This window comes from Fistularia commersonii, chromosome 24, assembly GCF_037954325.1.
Source record: "Fistularia commersonii isolate RoL2024-O1a breed Wild chromosome 24, RoL_Fcom_v1.0, whole genome shotgun sequence".
Lineage (NCBI taxonomy): Eukaryota > Metazoa > Chordata > Actinopteri > Syngnathiformes > Fistulariidae > Fistularia > Fistularia commersonii.
In genome coordinates, this window is record NC_141307.1 from 8,139,280 (window position 1) to 8,161,490 (window position 22,211).

General features: G+C 46.5%; 7 non-coding genes and 1 pseudogene across 7 annotated transcripts; all 8 read right to left on the reverse strand.

Annotated features, from left to right (window-relative positions):
* Positions 1-542: 542 nt before the first annotated feature.
* Positions 543-661, reverse strand: LOC147220002 (5S ribosomal RNA). Its single transcript, XR_015108349.1, has one exon. It is a non-coding gene; the product is annotated as a 5S ribosomal RNA (ribosomal RNA).
* Positions 662-2,041: 1,380 nt separating this feature from the next.
* LOC147220003 (5S ribosomal RNA) lies at positions 2,042-2,160 on the reverse strand. The gene has a single exon (XR_015108350.1). It is a non-coding gene; the product is annotated as a 5S ribosomal RNA (ribosomal RNA).
* A 1,380-nt stretch (positions 2,161-3,540) lies between these two features.
* LOC147220004 (5S ribosomal RNA) lies at positions 3,541-3,659 on the reverse strand. Its single transcript, XR_015108351.1, has one exon. It is a non-coding gene; the product is annotated as a 5S ribosomal RNA (ribosomal RNA).
* A 1,380-nt stretch (positions 3,660-5,039) lies between these two features.
* LOC147220005 (5S ribosomal RNA) lies at positions 5,040-5,158 on the reverse strand. Its single transcript, XR_015108443.1, has one exon. It is a non-coding gene; the product is annotated as a 5S ribosomal RNA (ribosomal RNA).
* Positions 5,159-6,538: 1,380 nt separating this feature from the next.
* On the reverse strand, positions 6,539-6,657 carry LOC147220006 (5S ribosomal RNA). The gene has a single exon (XR_015108567.1). It is a non-coding gene; the product is annotated as a 5S ribosomal RNA (ribosomal RNA).
* Positions 6,658-8,044: 1,387 nt separating this feature from the next.
* On the reverse strand, positions 8,045-8,163 carry LOC147220007 (5S ribosomal RNA). Its single transcript, XR_015108639.1, has one exon. It is a non-coding gene; the product is annotated as a 5S ribosomal RNA (ribosomal RNA).
* Positions 8,164-9,336: 1,173 nt separating this feature from the next.
* Positions 9,337-9,500, reverse strand: LOC147220008 (U1 spliceosomal RNA). Its single transcript, XR_015108241.1, has one exon. It is a non-coding gene; the product is annotated as a U1 spliceosomal RNA (small nuclear RNA).
* A 603-nt stretch (positions 9,501-10,103) lies between these two features.
* On the reverse strand, positions 10,104-10,268 carry LOC147220009 (U2 spliceosomal RNA; annotated as a pseudogene).
* Between the last annotated feature and the right edge of the window lie 11,943 nt (positions 10,269-22,211).

Consider the following 22,211-nt stretch of genomic DNA (forward strand, 5'->3'; position numbering starts at 1 on the left):
TAAACCCAGGACTTCAACAACCAGACTCCTAGGAATATGATGAATGAATGGGGAAAAATGAAAGAGAGCCAAGGGTAGAAGCGCTGATTACTGGCGATCGCAAAAGGAGCAGAAACGAGTGTAAAAAGAAGCGAGGAGGGCATCGAAGAGGAGGAGGAGTTCAAAGGCAGGGGGTCCTGATGACGTACCGTACATGTGGAGTCCTGGAAGTGCCTAGGAGAGCCAGCGGTACGGAGATCAGCGGTTGGATTATTCAACAGCGACAGGTATAAACGAGAGAAAAAGAAATTCAGCACACATGGAGAAATACTGTACGGGGATGACAAGAACGGCGGCGAGCGACGGACGGAGGCGGCGAGACAACGGAAAGTGACCCGAAAGGTAAGGCGGGGAACTATGACTGAGCGCGTGTCGCGCCGGGCTTCACGGTGACTCCGGTGGGACAGACACAAGGGAATGAGCGGCGTGTGTCCGTGTGTGAAATGTTGGCGCTCTTGAGAGACAGCACCCCCTGCTTTTGACAGAGGGAACGAACATGAAAAAGCTTACGGCACCTGGTATTCCCAGGCGGTCTCCCATCCAAGTACTAACCAGGCCCGACCCTGCTTGGCTTCCGAGATCAGACGAGATCGGGCGTGTTCAGGGTGGTATGGCCGTAAACGAGACTAGGCTACGCGGAAGGGCACTTTATAAGCAGCCGTCCCCCGTCTTTTCCACCTCCAGTCATTTCCAGATGTGTCAGGAGCTCCTTCTATTGCGTTTCCATGATTACAGCCAGTGGCAACCAAGGTTACTATAACCAAAAATCATCAGACACACTTTACCTTAGGCTGCAGCCTAAGGTAAAGAGGGAGCTAGCAAAGGCCATACCAGGACTCAAATGCACGGCGGGACAGTTAATGACAAGAGAAAGAGAAAATTAAATAAAATACACATGGAAAAAGGAAGAGTACTACCGATGCAGTATTTGCGCCGAGAATGCTCATAGAGAAGTACAGAGAAGGCCGGTGGGAGCCGCATTGCCTTTTTGTACACCTTGAAAAGTCATACGACAGGTTGCCAAGAGAGGAGCTCTGGTATCCTATGAGGAAGTCTGGAGCGGCAGAGAAGTGTGTTGCACTGGTGCAGGACATGTATGCTAGCTGGGAGACAGTTGTGCGGTGTGCTGTAAGACGGGACCAGAGAAGTTCAAGGTGGAAGCGGGACTCTGTTGGGGATAGGCCCTGAGCCCCTTCTTGTTCGCAACGGTGACGGATGAAGGTAGACGTGAATCTCCACGGACTGTGACCTTTGCAGATGCCGTTGTGATCTGTAGTGAGAGCAGAAAACAGGTGGAGGTCAAGATAAGATAAGATAAGACCTCCGTCTCGTCCCGGACACGGAGGTCCCGGTGGAGGCTGATGTTCCTGCTTTAAAAAAAACAACATGGCTGATGCATCTTCCGCATCTGCCCGGTCACGTGGTACACGGCCCTCCGACAGGACGCCGAAGCATCAAAGTAAACCCAGGACTTCAACAACCAGACTCCTAGGAATATGATGAATGAATGGGGAAAAATGAAAGAGAGCCAAGGGTAGAAGCGCTGATTACTGGCGATCGCAAAAGGAGCAGAAACGAGTGTAAAAAGAAGCGAGGAGGGCATCGAAGAGGAGGAGGAGTTCAAAGGCAGGGGGTCCTGATGACGTACCGTACATGTGGAGTCCTGGAAGTGCCTAGGAGAGCCAGCGGTACGGAGATCAGCGGTTGGATTATTCAACAGCGACAGGTATAAACGAGAGAAAAAGAAATTCAGCACACATGGAGAAATACTGTACGGGGATGACAAGAACGGCGGCGAGCGACGGACGGAGGCGGCGAGACAACGGAAAGTGACCCGAAAGGTAAGGCGGGGAACTATGACTGAGCGCGTGTCGCGCCGGGCTTCACGGTGACTCCGGTGGGACAGACACAAGGGAATGAGCGGCGTGTGTCCGTGTGTGAAATGTTGGCGCTCTTGAGAGACAGCACCCCCTGCTTTTGACAGAGGGAACGAACATGAAAAAGCTTACGGCACCTGGTATTCCCAGGCGGTCTCCCATCCAAGTACTAACCAGGCCCGACCCTGCTTGGCTTCCGAGATCAGACGAGATCGGGCGTGTTCAGGGTGGTATGGCCGTAAACGAGACTAGGCTACGCGGAAGGGCACTTTATAAGCAGCCGTCCCCCGTCTTTTCCACCTCCAGTCATTTCCAGATGTGTCAGGAGCTCCTTCTATTGCGTTTCCATGATTACAGCCAGTGGCAACCAAGGTTACTATAACCAAAAATCATCAGACACACTTTACCTTAGGCTGCAGCCTAAGGTAAAGAGGGAGCTAGCAAAGGCCATACCAGGACTCAAATGCACGGCGGGACAGTTAATGACAAGAGAAAGAGAAAATTAAATAAAATACACATGGAAAAAGGAAGAGTACTACCGATGCAGTATTTGCGCCGAGAATGCTCATAGAGAAGTACAGAGAAGGCCGGTGGGAGCCGCATTGCCTTTTTGTACACCTTGAAAAGTCATACGACAGGTTGCCAAGAGAGGAGCTCTGGTATCCTATGAGGAAGTCTGGAGCGGCAGAGAAGTGTGTTGCACTGGTGCAGGACATGTATGCTAGCTGGGAGACAGTTGTGCGGTGTGCTGTAAGACGGGACCAGAGAAGTTCAAGGTGGAAGCGGGACTCTGTTGGGGATAGGCCCTGAGCCCCTTCTTGTTCGCAACGGTGACGGATGAAGGTAGACGTGAATCTCCACGGACTGTGACCTTTGCAGATGCCGTTGTGATCTGTAGTGAGAGCAGAAAACAGGTGGAGGTCAAGATAAGATAAGATAAGACCTCCGTCTCGTCCCGGACACGGAGGTCCCGGTGGAGGCTGATGTTCCTGCTTTAAAAAAAACAACATGGCTGATGCATCTTCCGCATCTGCCCGGTCACGTGGTACACGGCCCTCCGACAGGACGCCGAAGCATCAAAGTAAACCCAGGACTTCAACAACCAGACTCCTAGGAATATGATGAATGAATGGGGAAAAATGAAAGAGAGCCAAGGGTAGAAGCGCTGATTACTGGCGATCGCAAAAGGAGCAGAAACGAGTGTAAAAAGAAGCGAGGAGGGCATCGAAGAGGAGGAGGAGTTCAAAGGCAGGGGGTCCTGATGACGTACCGTACATGTGGAGTCCTGGAAGTGCCTAGGAGAGCCAGCGGTACGGAGATCAGCGGTTGGATTATTCAACAGCGACAGGTATAAACGAGAGAAAAAGAAATTCAGCACACATGGAGAAATACTGTACGGGGATGACAAGAACGGCGGCGAGCGACGGACGGAGGCGGCGAGACAACGGAAAGTGACCCGAAAGGTAAGGCGGGGAACTATGACTGAGCGCGTGTCGCGCCGGGCTTCACGGTGACTCCGGTGGGACAGACACAAGGGAATGAGCGGCGTGTGTCCGTGTGTGAAATGTTGGCGCTCTTGAGAGACAGCACCCCCTGCTTTTGACAGAGGGAACGAACATGAAAAAGCTTACGGCACCTGGTATTCCCAGGCGGTCTCCCATCCAAGTACTAACCAGGCCCGACCCTGCTTGGCTTCCGAGATCAGACGAGATCGGGCGTGTTCAGGGTGGTATGGCCGTAAACGAGACTAGGCTACGCGGAAGGGCACTTTATAAGCAGCCGTCCCCCGTCTTTTCCACCTCCAGTCATTTCCAGATGTGTCAGGAGCTCCTTCTATTGCGTTTCCATGATTACAGCCAGTGGCAACCAAGGTTACTATAACCAAAAATCATCAGACACACTTTACCTTAGGCTGCAGCCTAAGGTAAAGAGGGAGCTAGCAAAGGCCATACCAGGACTCAAATGCACGGCGGGACAGTTAATGACAAGAGAAAGAGAAAATTAAATAAAATACACATGGAAAAAGGAAGAGTACTACCGATGCAGTATTTGCGCCGAGAATGCTCATAGAGAAGTACAGAGAAGGCCGGTGGGAGCCGCATTGCCTTTTTGTACACCTTGAAAAGTCATACGACAGGTTGCCAAGAGAGGAGCTCTGGTATCCTATGAGGAAGTCTGGAGCGGCAGAGAAGTGTGTTGCACTGGTGCAGGACATGTATGCTAGCTGGGAGACAGTTGTGCGGTGTGCTGTAAGACGGGACCAGAGAAGTTCAAGGTGGAAGCGGGACTCTGTTGGGGATAGGCCCTGAGCCCCTTCTTGTTCGCAACGGTGACGGATGAAGGTAGACGTGAATCTCCACGGACTGTGACCTTTGCAGATGCCGTTGTGATCTGTAGTGAGAGCAGAAAACAGGTGGAGGTCAAGATAAGATAAGATAAGACCTCCGTCTCGTCCCGGACACGGAGGTCCCGGTGGAGGCTGATGTTCCTGCTTTAAAAAAAACAACATGGCTGATGCATCTTCCGCATCTGCCCGGTCACGTGGTACACGGCCCTCCGACAGGACGCCGAAGCATCAAAGTAAACCCAGGACTTCAACAACCAGACTCCTAGGAATATGATGAATGAATGGGGAAAAATGAAAGAGAGCCAAGGGTAGAAGCGCTGATTACTGGCGATCGCAAAAGGAGCAGAAACGAGTGTAAAAAGAAGCGAGGAGGGCATCGAAGAGGAGGAGGAGTTCAAAGGCAGGGGGTCCTGATGACGTACCGTACATGTGGAGTCCTGGAAGTGCCTAGGAGAGCCAGCGGTACGGAGATCAGCGGTTGGATTATTCAACAGCGACAGGTATAAACGAGAGAAAAAGAAATTCAGCACACATGGAGAAATACTGTACGGGGATGACAAGAACGGCGGCGAGCGACGGACGGAGGCGGCGAGACAACGGAAAGTGACCCGAAAGGTAAGGCGGGGAGCTATGACTGAGCGCGTGTCGCGCCGGGCTTCACGGTGACTCCGGTGGGACAGACACAAGGGAATGAGCGGCGTGTGTCCGTGTGTGAAATGTTGGCGCTCTTGAGAGACAGCACCCCCTGCTTTTGACAGAAGGAACGAACATGAAAAAGCTTACGGCACCTGGTATTCCCAGGCGGTCTCCCATCCAAGTACTAACCAGGCCCGACCCTGCTTGGCTTCCGAGATCAGACGAGATCAGGCGTGTTCAGGGTGGTATGGCCGTAAACGAGACTAGGCTACGCGGAAGGGCATTTTATAAGCAGCCGTCCCCCGTCTTTTCCACCTCCAGTCATTTCCAGATGTGTCAGGAGCTCCTTCTATTGCGTTTCCATGATTACAGCCAGTGGCAACCAAGGTTACTATAACCAAAAATCATCAGACACACTTTACCTTAGGCTGCAGCCTAAGGTAAAGAGGGAGCTAGCAAAGGCCATACCAGGACTCAAATGCACGGCGGGACAGTTAATGACAAGAGAAAGAGAAAATTAAATAAAATACACATGGAAAAAGGAAGAGTACTACCGATGCAGTATTTGCGCCGAGAATGCTCATAGAGAAGTACAGAGAAGGCCGGTGGGAGCCGCATTGCCTTTTTGTACACCTTGAAAAGTCATACGACAGGTTGCCAAGAGAGGAGCTCTGGTATCCTATGAGGAAGTCTGGAGCGGCAGAGAAGTGTGTTGCACTGGTGCAGGACATGTATGCTAGCTGGGAGACAGTTGTGCGGTGTGCTGTAAGACGGGACCAGAGAAGTTCAAGGTGGAAGCGGGACTCTGTTGGGGATAGGCCCTGAGCCCCTTCTTGTTCGCAACGGTGACGGATGAAGGTAGACGTGAATCTCCACGGACTGTGACCTTTGCAGATGCCGTTGTGATCTGTAGTGAGAGCAGAAAACAGGTGGAGGTCAAGATAAGATAAGATAAGACCTCCGTCTCGTCCCGGACACGGAGGTCCCGGTGGAGGCTGATGTTCCTGCTTTAAAAAAAACAACATGGCTGATGCATCTTCCGCATCTGCCCGGTCACGTGGTACACGGCCCTCCGACAGGACGCCGAAGCATCAAAGTAAACCCAGGACTTCAACAACCAGACTCCTAGGAATATGATGAATGAATGGGGAAAAATGAAAGAGAGCCAAGGGTAGAAGCGCTGATTACTGGCGATCGCAAAAGGAGCAGAAACGAGTGTAAAAAGAAGCGAGGAGGGCATCGAAGAGGAGGAGGAGTTCAAAGGCAGGGGGTCCTGATGACGTACCGTACATGTGGAGTCCTGGAAGTGCCTAGGAGAGCCAGCGGTACGGAGATCAGCGGTTGGATTATTCAACAGCGACAGGTATAAACGAGAGAAAAAGAAATTCAGCACACATGGAGAAATACTGTACGGGGATGACAAGAACGGCGGCGAGCGACGGACGGAGGCGGCGAGACAACGGAAAGTGACCCGAAAGGTAAGGCGGGGAACTATGACTGAGCGCGTGTCGCGCCGGGCTTCACGGTGACTCCGGTGGGACAGACACAAGGGAATGAGCGGCGTGTGTCCGAGTGTGAAATGTTGGCGCTCTTGAGAGACAGCACCCCCTGCTTTTGACAGAGGGAACGAACATGAAAAAGATAACGGCACCTGGTATTCCCAGGCGGTCTCCCATCCAAGTACTAACCAGGCCCGACCCTGCTTGGCTTCCGAGATCAGACGAGATCAGGCGTGTTCAGGGTGGTATGGCCGTAAACGAGACTAGGCTACGCGGAAGGGCATTTTATAAGCAGCCGTCCCCCGTCTTTTCCACCTCCAGTCATTTCCAGATGTGTCAGGAGCTCCTTCTATTGCGTTTCCATGATTACAGCCAGTGGCAACCAAGGTTACTATAACCAAAAATCATCAGACACACTTTACCTTAGGCTGCAGCCTAAGGTAAAGAGGGAGCTAGCAAAGGCCATACCAGGACTCAAATGCACGGCGGGACAGTTAATGACAAGAGAAAGAGAAAATTAAATAAAATACACATGGAAAAAGGAAGAGTACTACCGATGCAGTATTTGCGCCGAGAATGCTCATAGAGAAGTACAGAGAAGGCCGGTGGGAGCCGCATTGCCTTTTTGTACACCTTGAAAAGTCATACGACAGGTTGCCAAGAGAGGAGCTCTGGTATCCTATGAGGAAGTCTGGAGCGGCAGAGAAGTGTGTTGCACTGGTGCAGGACATGTATGCTAGCTGGGAGACAGTTGTGCGGTGTGCTGTAAGACGGGACCAGAGAAGTTCAAGGTGGAAGCGGGACTCTGTTGGGGATAGGCCCTGAGCCCCTTCTTGTTCGCAACGGTGACGGACGGCCTGACGGATGAAGGTAGACGTGAATCTCCACGGACTGTGACCTTTGCAGATGCCGTTGTGATCTGTAGTGAGAGCAGAAAACAGGTGGAGGTCAAGATAAGATAAGACCTCCGTCACGCCCCGGACACGGAGGTCCCGGTGGAGGCCGATGTTCCTCCTTTAAAAAAACAACATGGCTGATGCATCTTCCGCATCTGCCCGGTCACGTGGTGCACTGCCCCCCGACAGGACGCCGAAGCATCAAAGTAAACCCAGGACTTCAACAACCAGACTCCTAGGAATATGATGAATGAATGGGGAAAAATGAAAGAGAGCCAAGTGTAGAAGCGCTGATTACTGGCGATCGCAAAAGGAGAAGAGACAAGTGTAAAAAGAAGCGAGGAGGGCATCGAAGAGGATGAGGAGTTCAAAGGCAGTGGGTCCTGATGACGTACCGTACATGTGGAGGCCTGGAAGTGCCTAGGAGAGCCAGCGGTACGGAGGTCAGCAGCTGGATTATTCAACAGCGAGAGGCACAAACGAGAGAAAAAGAAATTCAGCACACATGGAGAAATACTGAACGGGGATGACGAGAAAGGCGGTGAGCGACGGACGGAGGCGGCGAGACAACGGAAAGTGACCGAACAAGGTAAGGCGGGGAACTATGACTGAGCGCGTGTCGCGCCGGGCTTCACGGTGACTCCCGTGGGACAAACACAAGGGAATGAGCGGCGTGTGTCCGTGTGTGAAATGTTGGCGCTCTTGAGAGACAGCACCTCCTGCTGTTGACAGAGGGGACGAACATAAAAAAGCTTACGGCACCTGGTATTCCCAGGCGGTCTCCCATCCAAGTACCAACTAGGCCCGACCCTGCTTGGCTTCCGAGATCAGACGAGATCGGGCGTGTTCAGGGTGGTACGGCCGTAAACGAGACTAGGCTACGCGGAAGGACATGTCATAAGCAGCCGTCCTCCGTCTTTTCCACCTCCAGTCATTTCCAGATCTGTCAGGAGCTCCTTCTATTGCGTTTCCATGATTACAGCCAGTGGCAACCAAGGTTACTATAACCAAAAATCATCAAACACACTTTACCTAAGATAAAGAGGGAGCTAGGAAAGGCCATACCAGGAGTCAAATGCACGGCGGGACAGTTAATGACAAGAGAAAGAGAAAATTAAATAAAATACACATAGAAAAAGGAAGAGTACTACAGATGCAGTATTTGTGTCGAGAATGCTCATAGAGAAGTACAGAGAAGGCCGGTGGGAGCCGCATTGCCTTTTTGTACACCTTGAAAAGTCATACGACAGGTTGCCAAGAGAGGAGCTATGGTATCCTATGAGGAAGTCTGGAGCGGCAGAGAAGTGTGTTACACTGGTGCAGGACATGTATGCTAGCTGGGAGACAATGGTGCGGTGTGCTGTAAGACGGGACCAGAGAAGTTCAAGGTGGAAGCGGGACTCCGTCGGGGATAGTCCCTGAGCCCCCTCTTGTTCGCATGACGGACGGACGGCCTGACGGATGAGGGTAGACGTGAATCTCCACGGTCCGTGACCTTTGCAGATGCCGTTGTGATCTGTAGTGAGAGCAGAAAACAGGTGGAGGCCAAGATAAGATAAGATAAGATAAGATAAGATAAGATAAGATAAGAACAACTTTATTTATCCCGAAGGAAACTGTTGTGCCAGAGTTACAGAAAATATAACAGTAATAAATAATAAAAGGCAGACTTGGAAATCAAAATAAACTATAAACTGTAAAGTGTCTCGGTGAAACTATAGAGAGGTGGGGGTATGCTCTGGAAAGGAGAGGAACGAAAGTTAGTCACAGCAAGACAGCATACATGTGTGGGGATGAGAGGAACTCGGGTGGAACGGTGAAGCTACAGGGAGTGGAGATCAAGAAGCAGGAACATTTCATGGACTTGGACACTCTGGATTGATTTTTGGGCCGATCGTAAATCCACGCTTTTGCGGTGCACCTGCCATGTGCAACGACAACTCCCTGGTTGGGTCACAACCCAGCCAGGGAGGGTCGGCGCGTGCGACCACAAACAGTGAACCCGGCCTCCGGCGACACAGACTTGCTCTTGAACAGCACAACAGGGGAGAGCGCGGACGCAGTACCCCACTACCAAAAATTATGCAGTCGAGATTCCCACATTTGGGGAATTCGCAGGGGTCAGCACAGCCGCAGTGCAATGGCTGAGCCTCGTCCTGTGTGAACCACCTTCTTGATCATGGTATCTCCCCTGCCAGGTAAGTATGAGTCACACGCGTCCCGCGCACGGACCGCTTTCACACGCACGCCGTTCTCAGTCGGGGGGGAACCCACGCGGACTGTTCCGGGAGCTCACACAAGTTCCCCCTCGCACACACACACACGCAAACACACACACACACACACTCCGCACAAAAAAAAACGTCAACTCTGAGTTCTGACGGGCCGGGACGCCGAAAACGACACGGACGCTTCAATTTTCACGAAGAAGTCAGAGGACAACCGGAACACGTTCCGTCCGTCCTCCTGATGGCGCGAGGGGTTTCTGCCGCTCTACGACCGGGAGAACTTCCCCCTGAGCCCAGTCTGACACAGTCTATACAAGGCAATCCATCCGTTTCAAATGCGATCCATTTAGGCTCAATTCTGGTCCATAGTGGGATTTTATTGGGCTGCACGGGGCGAATGGTAGGGACAGGGTTTCAGGCAGACACGCTCGTGTGTCGCTATCTACCGTTCCCTACCGGCAGAAACAACGGGGACAGTGTCGCTGGTCACACAGGGTACAGATAAGATCTGGGTCCCGTGTATGTTGGTTATGTATGACGTTGTTGGAGGACATGGCAACCTTGACATCGGACACAAAAGCAGGGGGTGCACCATTCCCAGAGGCATTGCAATACCGGGTCGATGCGTCGAGTGGACGGCTCAAAAATCAATTTAATATTTGGTCCCCGGATAGGGGACGTATCAGATATTAAACTGATAAGAACAGATACTACACTTGATCTTAGCCAAAAGGCCGAGAAGCGATAGCCCCACGCCCTCGCTCGACGCCAGCGCATTCCCCGCACCGTCAGCTTCACTCACGACTTCATTCCCAAATAAACCCCCACCCCGTCTAAGCCGCTCGGCCCGGAGCGACGGCGCATCTCCCCCATCGCCCCCATCGCCCCGGAGACGGAGGTCCCGGTGGAGGCCGACTCTCCTGCTTGACAAGAAACAACATGGCTAAAGCATCTTCCGCATCTGCCCGGTCACGTGGTGCACGCCCCCCCGACAGGACGCCAAAGCATCAAAGTAAACCCAGGACTTCAACAAGCAGACTCCTAGGAATCGTGTCCCCTTCAAATCAACCTGGAATATGGGAAAAAGTCGCCCGTGAGGAGAAAAGACACAGGTGGAAACAGGACGTTTGAACCGCTCACGATACACAGCGCGGCAAACGGGCGCCATCTTGTGAACCCGTCTGGTTACCGTATCGATGCGACCAGCTCTCACAGAGACTCGCCGCTCATCGCCGGGAAACACAATTCAAAAAACGGCACGAACACAAGACAACAGTAAAATGGTTTTAAATCCACATTTACATTTAATTACATTCATGTTTTCGTCACTACCAGCATAACAATTTCTAAACACGACGGTAAATCATCTCGTCCCGTGGCGAACACCCACTGGACCCCGGCACCCCAAACAGCCTTCGACGGCCTTGAACGCTAACCCCGCCCCGCACCGGCTAATACCGGCTGTTACAACGACTGCTGGTCGGACGGAGCCGATCGCGCTCGGCTAGACCACCGCTTTATCGTTGTCGTTTGAGTCGCCAACACTCAATTACCGACGCTCTCCGAGGCAAGATGGCGGAAGGCCGCTAGCTAGGTTGTTAGCTAGCCTTACCTCAGCTCACGAAATCTGTGACGTTGTCAAGATTTCTAGGCCGAAAGGCCCTCAATTACCGTGAAAAATCACCGGGAGTTGCTTCGCGGTTGTTATAAACACGGTCAATCCGATTGTAGGTCGAGAAATCGTCACTATTCTCTGTAAAAGTGAACTTACGTCGCGGGGCTGGACGGCGCTTTTGACCGGGAACAAATCGCGGAACCCTTGAGCCTTCAGGGACCGACAGCTCCCTTCTTCACTTCCGTTAACGGGGTATGTTCGGAAAACGGCCATAAACTCTTCGGTTCAATTCTACTTTGAACTATATAAATTAATTCTACTTCAAACTATATGAATTAATTCTAATTCTAACCATATGAATTAACTGTACTTTAAATTATGAATTAAGAAAAGAGATGTGGGACCTGTGGAATCCCCTCCGTGGACACTTTCATCCCGAGTCCCGCTTCTCTGAACTCTTATACTGGCATTCTGTGGCTTAACTGATGCCAGACCACCATTGTTGACATGCAGAGGTTTTTAAATGCACTGAATGGAGAGAAGTTCTGACACACTGTTGATGAATCAGGTCCAAGTCCAGTCACCCAGCAGCCCAGGAGTCTCCTTCTGTGCGCCGGTCTGCTCCAAGACCTCCAACATCATCCCCGTCTGCAGGAAAACAAAGAACCACAGGACCCTGGGTACAGATCTTCCATCCTGGCTCTGTAGGAGTGACTGACGTCCTCTGAGCACCTTGTTGTTCTGTCTTACCTGAGATCCAACACCGACCCGCCCTGGACCCCCTGCTGTTCACCTAGAGTGAGCAGGACCAGAGGAGATGCTGTGATAATGAGCACTGTTGTGCAACTTGAAAGTCCTAGAAGTGACATCTGGACATCTGGAGCTCATGTGAATATAAACCACAGCGGGTAAAAACACAAACACATAAGCTGCACTTGTCTGTGAACTGCAGGTGTTCACATTGTAACCAGATATTTACACATTAACCTTTTTTTTTTTTTACTTTTAATTAAATACATACTGTTAAAATTTGCAAATATGTCCTGGAAGAGCAGTGCCTGTAACACGGCTGATGGAAAATGTTCATTATGAATGAAACAAGGAAAAGTTCATCCATTTTTTATCCCCGCTTTATTTATTATTGTTATGTTTTACTTGAAACTCTGGCACAACCATTTCCTTTGGGATAAATAAAGTTATTCTTATTCTTATTCTTAAACAGGCCACATCTGGCCCATCAAAGATTGGTACAGAATTCATGCTTGATATGTATGATTGGATCAACGAATGTGGGAGCTCAAACTGGAGATTATCAATTTTTGGAGCTACTTCAGAACTCTTGAGAATTTATCCTGAACTGAATAACACGGATTGGCTTTGTTATTTAACATTTACTGTGGACCTACTGACACACATGAATGAGCTGGACGTGAAGATCCAACCAAAAAAACGGTTTGTGAATGAAATGCAAGCAAATGTCAGAGCCTTCAAAACCAAGTTGGTTTTATTTTCAAAGCAAATATCAAAAGAGTCTGATATGTACTGTTCACAAATACATTTTTTGTTTTACATGTATCATATTGTCAAATTTTAAAAGTCAATCCGGCCCCTGAGCCAAAAAGTTTGCCCGCCCCTGGAATACCTTATGAAGACTTTTCAGAAAACCTTTGACCTGTCATTGCCAGCAAAAGGTATATAAGAAAGTATTGCAATGAATGTTTGTTCCTGACCAACTGCTTATTCTCCATCATTATGTCCAAATAAGTTTGTTAAAAATCAGACAAGGTGATTTTCTGTCTCTCATAGTTGAAGTATACCAATGATGAAAATGAAAGACCTCTATCATGTTTTTAAGTGGGAGAACTTGCACAATTGTTGGCTGACTAAATACTGTTTTGCCCCACTTTATCTGAATACTGGGTACTGACACTTATTCAAATCAACATTTTAAAATGAGCTGATTTAGACTATAATGATCATTTTGAGCTTATTTTAATCAAATTGTCAAATTTTCAAATACAACATTCAAGTTTTTAGTTTCACCTATGAACAGGGTGATGGCAATCAGCACCAACAACACACTGAAGTCTCACAGCACCTTGACTGGACTGAAAATCAATGTCAAAATGAAGCTATGACAAACAGTGCACCTCTGCGTGAATTCTGTCCTCTTTAAACATATCTTGAACCCCCGGTGCATGTCTTTGCGATAACAAGTCATAACTTCTCACTCCAAACTCACCTGAAACACAATAACAAATAAAATCTTCAAAGGGTACAGAAGAGACCTGCATGTTTTATTCCTAAACCAAGCCAAGGCTTCTTAATCCATCCCCACATCTGTCATCTGGGAGGCCTTCAACCTCTTCCAAGTGCATGAAACCACCACAAACCTGGTCAGAAGCTTCCTCCAGCATTTCTTATTCTGTAAAACAACCACAGAGTACAAAATATGGTGATCATTGGAAGTGGGCTTCAGGGCAGGCTGCGCCACATCCCCTCATGCCTTTACCATGGCAATGGAGATGATCATCGGTGCATCTCGGTGGAACGACGGAGGGGAGCTACTGCAGGCTTGACAGCAGCTGCCTCCGATTCGTGCCTCCAAATAATTATTGGAAAAGCCCCCCAGTACAACAGTCAAAGAACATGAAATGACCACCTAGATCCCCACCATCACCTCTACCAAATGCCAGCTGGAGAAGCTTCACTCCAACACTACCTGGGGAAGAAGAAGTTGGAAGCCAACAAGTAAGGGAGCATTTCCATCGTGAAAGGAAAGCTTACTGGCCACGGTTCCACCTCGTCGAAACAGCCATTCCTTTGATATCAGAGCTGCAGGTCCAGCCTTGGATGGTGGAAGCCTCAGATGCAGAACAGACCAACGCTGCATTGAATCCCTTCAGTGGGTTGTAGGACAGGATACAGATTGGATTGGAAAAGCAGGATTTCCCTTGAAAGGTAGTAAACATCAGACTTTTCTACTCATCCTGAAATTTATTACAAAACACACAAGAGATGTGTTTCAGTATTACACATTTACAATACGCAATTAAAAATGTGTCTGTAGATCTTTGTGCAAGTCGCTACAAATCAGCCTTGCTTGTTCAGAGATTATTAAAAAATCATTTTCACAGAAAGGTGGATTTAGAATTCAGTAAAATAAAAAAAAAAAAACATTGTAACAGTTTTACCAGAGATTTTCAATAATAATGTTTTCGTTTCCCATATGAACAAGCAGATGAAAATGTGTACAAACAACAGACGAGAGTGCCACATGACCACAAGCATGTAATTGATTCCTAAGTACAAATACAACCACTAATACAAAAGTTTTTGAGTCATGCATTGCTCCATTCAGAGGCTGATCCAGTGTCAGCCATCGCAGCCATTCAATGACAAGAAAAACGTCAACTCTGAGTTCCGATAGGCCGGAATGACCGAAACGACACAGACGCTTCAATTTTCATGAAGAAGTCAGAACACAGAACACATTCCGTCCATCCTCCTGATGCCACAATTGGTTTCTATTGTTTTACAAACGGGAGAACTTTGCCACGATCCCAGTCTGACAGTCTTTAAACGCGACCAGTGTGGTGGACGGATCGGGGCTGTCGTCTTTTGTCGTCAAACACAATCCATTTGCGCTAAGATCAGATTCCTTGGTGGGAATTTACTTCAGTACACGGAAGCAAGGCGTAGAGACAGGCTGTCCAGTTAACAAACTTATGTCACACGTCACCTATAACCCTCCTGCCTCTTTGCATTATCATCTACCAACATAATACAGTAGACACACCAAATGGTACGTTAAACATTCGTCTCCACGATCTTTGAGATGTCTCCCATCGAATATGTTATTATTTGCAATTTAACAGGGTGCACCGTCATCTTCACTTCAAACAACATCGCTGATGCGTCTTCCGCATCTCCTCGGTCACGTGGTGCACGGCCGACCAATAGGACGCCTTCTTCTTCTTCTTCTTTCGGCTTTTCCCGTCAGGGGTCGCCACAGCGAGTCAACTTTCTCCATCTAACAGTTTCTAGTCCATACATCATCGCTGGTCTCACCACTGTCTTGTACACCTTTCCGTTCATTCTGGCCGATAGTCTTCTATCACATAGTACCCCTGACACTTTTCTCCACCCATTCCAATCAGCTTGGACCCGTCTCTTCACCTCTTTTCCACACTCTCCGTTGCTCTGGACTGTTGACCCTAAGTACCTGAAATCCTCCAGCTTCTTGATCTCCACTCCCTGTAGCCTCACCGTTCCACCTGAGTTCCTCTCATTCACACACATATATTCTGTCTTGCTGCGACTAACTTTCATTCCTCTCTTTTCTAGAGCATACTTCGACCTCTCTAGATTTTCCTCAACCTGTTCCCTGCTCTAACTACAGATCACAATGTCTGCAAACATCATGGTCCATGGAGATTCCTGTCTAGCCTCATCTGTCAGCCTGTCCATCACCATTGCTAACAAGAAGAGCCTCAGAGCTGATCCCTGATGGAGTCCCACCTCCACCTTGAACTTCTCTGTTACCCCTACAGCACACCGTACCAGTGTCTCACAGCTAGCATACATGTCCTGCACCAGTCTAACATACTTCTCTGCCACTCCAGACTTCCTCATACAATACCAGAGCTCCTCTCTTGGCACCCTGTCATATGCTTTTTCTAGGTCTACAAAAACACAATGCAGCTCCCTCTGGCCTTCTCTGTACTTCTCTATTAGCATTCTCAATGCAAATACTGCATCTGTAGTACTCTTCCTTGGCATAAAGCCATACTGCTGTTCACAGATGCTGACTTCTGCTCTCAGTCTAGTTTCCACTACTCTTTCCCATAACTTCATTGTATGGCTCATCAACTTTATCCCTCTATAGTTGCCACAATTCTGCACATCCCCTGTATTCTTAAAAATAGGCACCAACACACTTTGTCTCCATTCTTCAGGCATCTTCTCACTCTCTAAGATCCTGTTGAATAATCTAGTCAGAAAATCTACCGCTGCCTCTCCTCGACACTTCCATACCTCCACAGGTATATCATCAGGGCCAACTGCTTTTCCACTCTTCATCTTCTTCAATGCCTTCCTCACTTCACTCTTACTAATTTTTGCTACTTTGTGGTCTACAATAGTCACCTCTTCTACCCTTGCCTCTCTTTCATTTTCCACATTCATCAGTTCTTCAAGTACTCTTTCCATCTTCCCATCACTCTTCTAGCATCTGTCAATACATTTCCCTCTCTGTCCTTAATCACCCGGACCTGTTGTACATCCATTCCATCTTTATCTCTCTGTTTCGCCAACCTGTATAGATCATTCCCACCCTCCTTTCTATCCATCCGAGCATACAATCATTGTACGCTTTTTGTTTTGCCTTTGCTACCAGTATCTTTACCTTTCGCCACATCTCCCTGAACTCCTGTCTATTCTCTTCAGTCCTCTCAGTATCCCACTTCGTCTTTGCTAACCGCTTTCTCTGCATATACTCCTGCACTTCCTCATTCCACCACCAAGTCTCCTTATCTATTTTCCTTCCAGATGACACACCAAGTACTCTCCTATCTGTCTCCTTGATAATACGAGCTGCTGTTGTCCAATCATCTGGAAGCTCACCGTGACCACCCAGACCCTTTCTCAACTCCTCCCTGAAAACCATGCAACACTCCTCCCTTTTCAGCTTCCACCATTTTGTCCTGTGCTCTGCCTTTGTCCTCTTCATCTTCCTTGTCACCAGAGTCATCCTACAAACCATCATCCTTTGCTGTCTGGCAACACTCTCACCTACAACTACTTTGCAGTCACTGATCTCTTTCAGGTTACCGCATCTATACAAGATGTAGTCTACCTGCGTGCTCCTACCCCCACTCTTATAAGTTACCCTATGTTCCTGTTTTTTTGGGAAAAAGGTGTTCACTACAGCCATTTCCATCCTTTTTGCAAAATCTACCACCATCTGTCCCTCTGCATTCCTGTCCTGGATACCAGATCTGCCCATCACTTCTTCACCCCCTCTATTGCCATCGCCAACATGTCCGTTGAAGTCTGCACCTATTACCACTCTCTCATTTCTGGGAATATTCTGCATCACTTCATCCACCTCATTCCAGAACTTCTCCTTCTCTTCAGATTCACATCCCACCTGCGGGGCATAGCCACGAACAACATTGAGCATCACACCTTCAATTTCCAGTTTCAGACTTATAAGTCTATGTGACATTCTTTTCACCTCTTGGACGTTCCTAACAAACTCCTCCTTCAAGATAACTCCTATTCCACTTCTCTTCTTGTCAGTACCATAATAGTACAACTTAAAGCCCGCTCCTAAGCTTCTAGCCTTACTACCTTTCCACCTGGTCTCCTGGACAAACAGTATATCCACCTTCCTTCTCTGCATCATGTCGACAAACTCTCTACCTTTTCCTGTCATAGTCCCAATATTCAAAGTCCCTACTCTCCCTACTCCCTACTCCCAGGCTCTTTCCTTTCCTTCTCTCTCTCTGCTTCTGAACACGCACTCCTCCTCTTCTTCTCGTTCTTGTTCTTCGACCCAATAAAGCCAATAAAGCCACAATAAAGCCATCTAGTCAAAACAATTTTGACTAGATGGCTTTGTTGTGAAAACCTTCAGCAGTAGGTGAAGACATTGTGTAGAATCACGTCATATTCAGCATATTTCAGCACCAGATACCAGCATTAAGAATACCATGGTTATTTACAATATGTGAGTGAATTTATTCATTTTGTAGATTCTATATTTTGTAGAATCCCTTAATATTCAGCATATTTCAGCACAAGACACAACCTTTAAAGAATTCCAAAGTTATTTACAACTTGTGCCATAAACATTCGACTTAGTGAGATAAACATTTTTGATCAAATGGCTTTGTCTTTTAAACCTGCTGCTGGATTTCAGTAAATGTGACATATATTGTGTAGAATCATGGCCTATTCAACATATTTTAGCACCAGACACCAGTTTTAAGAATTCACTTGTTATTTATAACTTGGTCCAAAAAGCTTCAACATCATGACATGAAGAGTTTTGACCAGATAGGTTTATGGTTTAAACCTTTGGGTAGATTTAGGTAAAGATGGCATACTTTGTGTAGAATCACATCATATTCAGCACCAGGCACCACCATTAAGAATTCGAAAGTTATTTACAACCTGTGCCAAAAATCTAAAACTTGGAAGATAAACACTTTTTGACCAAATGGGTTTATCTTTTAAAGATGTGGCTCCATATCAGTAACTGTCGCAGATATTGTGTAGAATCATGTCCTTTTCAATATATTTTAGCACCAGACACCAGATTTCAATCATTCTTTTCTTCTTAAAACTTGTTCTAAAAAGCTTCAATTGGTAAGATAAACACTTGATGTCCAAATGGCTGGATTTCAGTAAATGTGACATGTATTGTGTAGAATTACGCCCTATTCAGCATATTCCAAAAACAGACACAAGATTTAAAGAATTCCAAAGTAATTTACAACTTGTTCCAAAAAATTCAATTCGGTGTGAAACATTTTTGAATAAATAGCTTTGTCTTTCATTCTTTCGGCTGGGATTGAGTGAATTTATACATTGTTTCGATAGTGTATTATCACATCCTAATCGGGAAATTTCAGCACCAGACACCAGCTTTAAAGAATTCCAAAGTTTTTTAATACCTTTGCCAAAAACCTTAAACTTGGAAAAAGCTTCAACTGGTGAGATAAACACTTTATGTCCAAATGGGTGTGTTTTAAACCTGCAGCTGGATTTCAGTAAATGTGACATACTGTATATTGTGTAGTATCACTTCATATTTAACATATTGCAGCACCAAACACCAGTTTTTAACAATTCACTTCTTATTCAAAACTTTTTTCAAAAATCTTCAACTTGGTGAGGTAAGAACTTTTCAACCAAATGCCTTTATCATTTAAACATCTGGCTGGATGTTAGTGAATCAGACATTAATTGTTTAGAATCACATCCTATTCAGCATATTTCAAAAACAGACACCAGTTTTGAAGAATTACAAAGTTATTTACAACTTTTGCAAAAAAACCCTCAACTGGCTGAGATAAAAAATTGACCAAACGGCTTCATATTTCTAACTGTCAGCTGCATTTAAGTAAAGATGATATATACTGTGCAGAATCACATCCTATTCAATAATTTTCAACAACAGGTGCCAGCTTTAAGGAATTCCAAAGTAATTTACAACTTGTTAAAACCTACTAAACCTGCAACATGATATTTATACATTTGACATATTTTGTGTAAGTTCAAATCCTATTTAACATATTTCAACAACAGAAACCAGCTTTAAAGAATTCCAAAGTAATTTACAACTTGTTCCAAACACCTTCAGTTTGGGTGATGAACATTTTTGAATAAATGGCTTTATCTTTCATTCTTGCGGCTGGATTTGAGTGAATTTATACATTGTTTAGATTCTGTATTGTGTATAATCACATCCTTATCGGGAAATTTGAGCTTCGGACACCAGCTCTTAAGAATTACAACTTGTGCCAAAAACTGTCAACTTGGTGAGATAAAGATATTATATCCAAATTGCAACTATGAGAGCGCAAAGACCAGACATCCCCCTCCCTTTTTTTTTGATATTAATGTATTTTATTTCCTGAGTTAGCAACTTGCTCCTTTCCTCTCACTCACTGTTCGTAAGTATGTAGTACCACATTCCACCACAGGATGGCCTGAAACCAACTGTGGTTAGTTTGCCGAGACGAGGTCACAGCATTAGTTCAGTGCTGTGTTGGACGCCAGTAATGTGGCTAATGTCTGTGTTACAGCCGACAGCAAAACCCGCAAAACCTACACACTGAATCATCATCATTCACGTGTGCAACACAACCACTACAAAAGCTGATGCAGAAGCTGTAGTTAAACCTATCTGTAAATATATTCTGCCAACCCATGGCATACTGCAGAGAATAAATGAAGTTGTACACAATGGGTCAAGTTATGGATATTGACTTAAAGAGACATTGTTCTTATCATCCACAAACTGCAGGGTTAGTGGAAAGAACAAATGAAACAGTAAAAAACAGACTAAGAAAATGTACGGAACGTACAGGAAAGACATGGCGAGAGTGCATATATATGGTAAAAATGTATATGCACATAGTTACCACGGTGAATGGTTTGACACCATTATAGATAATACATGGTGGACCATTCAGGTTACCGATGACACATCCAGACCTAGAGAAGGCCCACACAGAAGAAACTTAGTGGAATACATTAGAAATACACTAAGGCAACGAGACGTAACAGACGCAAATGATCTACCTGAATCTCAATCTGCTCCACAGGTGAAGGTCGGAGTTGGTGATTGGATCTTCGTGAAAGTCATAAAGAGAAGCTGTTGGAGTTCAGCACGCTGGGAAGGACCATTCCAAGTACTTCTGACCACGCTGACTGCAGTGAAAACTGCGGAACGATCCACTTGGATTCATAATCACACTGTAAGGTACTCCCTGTTAATCCTACTAACACTGGCTAGAGGGGAAGGCTGACTACAAAAGGGAGTAAGAAGGATAGTCTTACTCGTCTCAAGGCATCGGCTGCATTTGTGAAGAAACCACCAGGTCCCTAACCATTTAGGTTGGAAGGATCCAGGATGAGCCCGCCAAAACAGGAGCACCCAACCCAGCAGGAGAAGGCAGAGACAAACAATGGCAAGTCTGATGAGTAAAGAAGGGCCTATCTCAAACTTATAAAGAACTATCAAATGAGAACAATGCTCCACATCGTGACAGTCTCTGGTGGCGATTGATAAATATAACAGCAGGAGACCAAACTGATTGCTATGTTTGTACTGTAATGCCAATATCAGTGTCTCCTAACCCGACTATACAACCTCATCCAATTAATGAAAGTGAAACCTTGTCCATAATATGAGTGTATTCCCAAGGACCGAATCAGAGATTTTGAATTTTTCAGAATATAACAAATACCTCGGTCCTTCCCTTTCTGCCTTACAATCCATCAAATTGGCGATTACCAGCTAATTATTCTATGGCAACCAACAGAACTGTCATTGAGGGATTCATTCTAATTACAATGAAAAGACACCACCATTTTGCATGAAACGACAGTGTGATAAAAAGGATCATTATCTGGGCCAACTTAAGTGTGACACTGTGCTAAATATGGAAACGGATAGACTAGTTAGGAAAACTTATGACTCCTATAGTAATAGTATATGTGAGGTTGGAAAGTGGGGAATGGATGCGTGCGCCATGAATCTGACTGCCCTCAAGCTATTGTTGGGTATTGAAACAAACCTCACCAAATTTGGTATTCCACCATGGAGGATTTTCGCATTCCCACATAAATACAGTTATCCATGCCCAAAAACACATGTATGGATTTGTGGCAGACGAGCATTTCTGTATCTGCCCCAACACTGGTGTGGCACATGCAATTTGGGCCGATTAGGAAGCGCCATGACTTTTATACCACAGCATAACATGACTCATGGCATACAACCCATTAGGCCAGGGGTGGGCAATTATTTTTTTCCATGGGGCCACATAAGAAACATAAAATATTGTGGAGGGCCGGGCCAAAAGGCTGAACTCAATTCTGCATAATATTAATTGTATTTATCTATAAAAAGCAGTAAATAGCACTGTTTTGACAAGCTGGCAAGAGTATATGTTAAAGTTAAGCAATGAAAAAATGAGGTTGCCTTACAAAAATGTATTCATTCAAATTTCTCAGCACAATGGTAGACAAAATTTTAACATTTTTTTACTATTTGTGACTCATATTAGTGAACATTTTCAGTCACATTCACTTCAAAACACATTTTGAGTTCCATATTGACTGTCACTGAACTGTGATTTTGAGAAAAAGTGTCCCAGTTCACTGTTATCTGGTGCCTTAACATGCCTACATTTGTGGTCTAGCTACCTCATTTGGTGTTTTAAAGTTCTTTTTTCTTGTTCAGTGAGAGAAATCTAATCTCTGCTGGGCTTTAACGAGTGCAGCTAAGTGAGGTTGAATGTCTGAAGTGCAGATGCGAAGCACAGCTGACAGATGA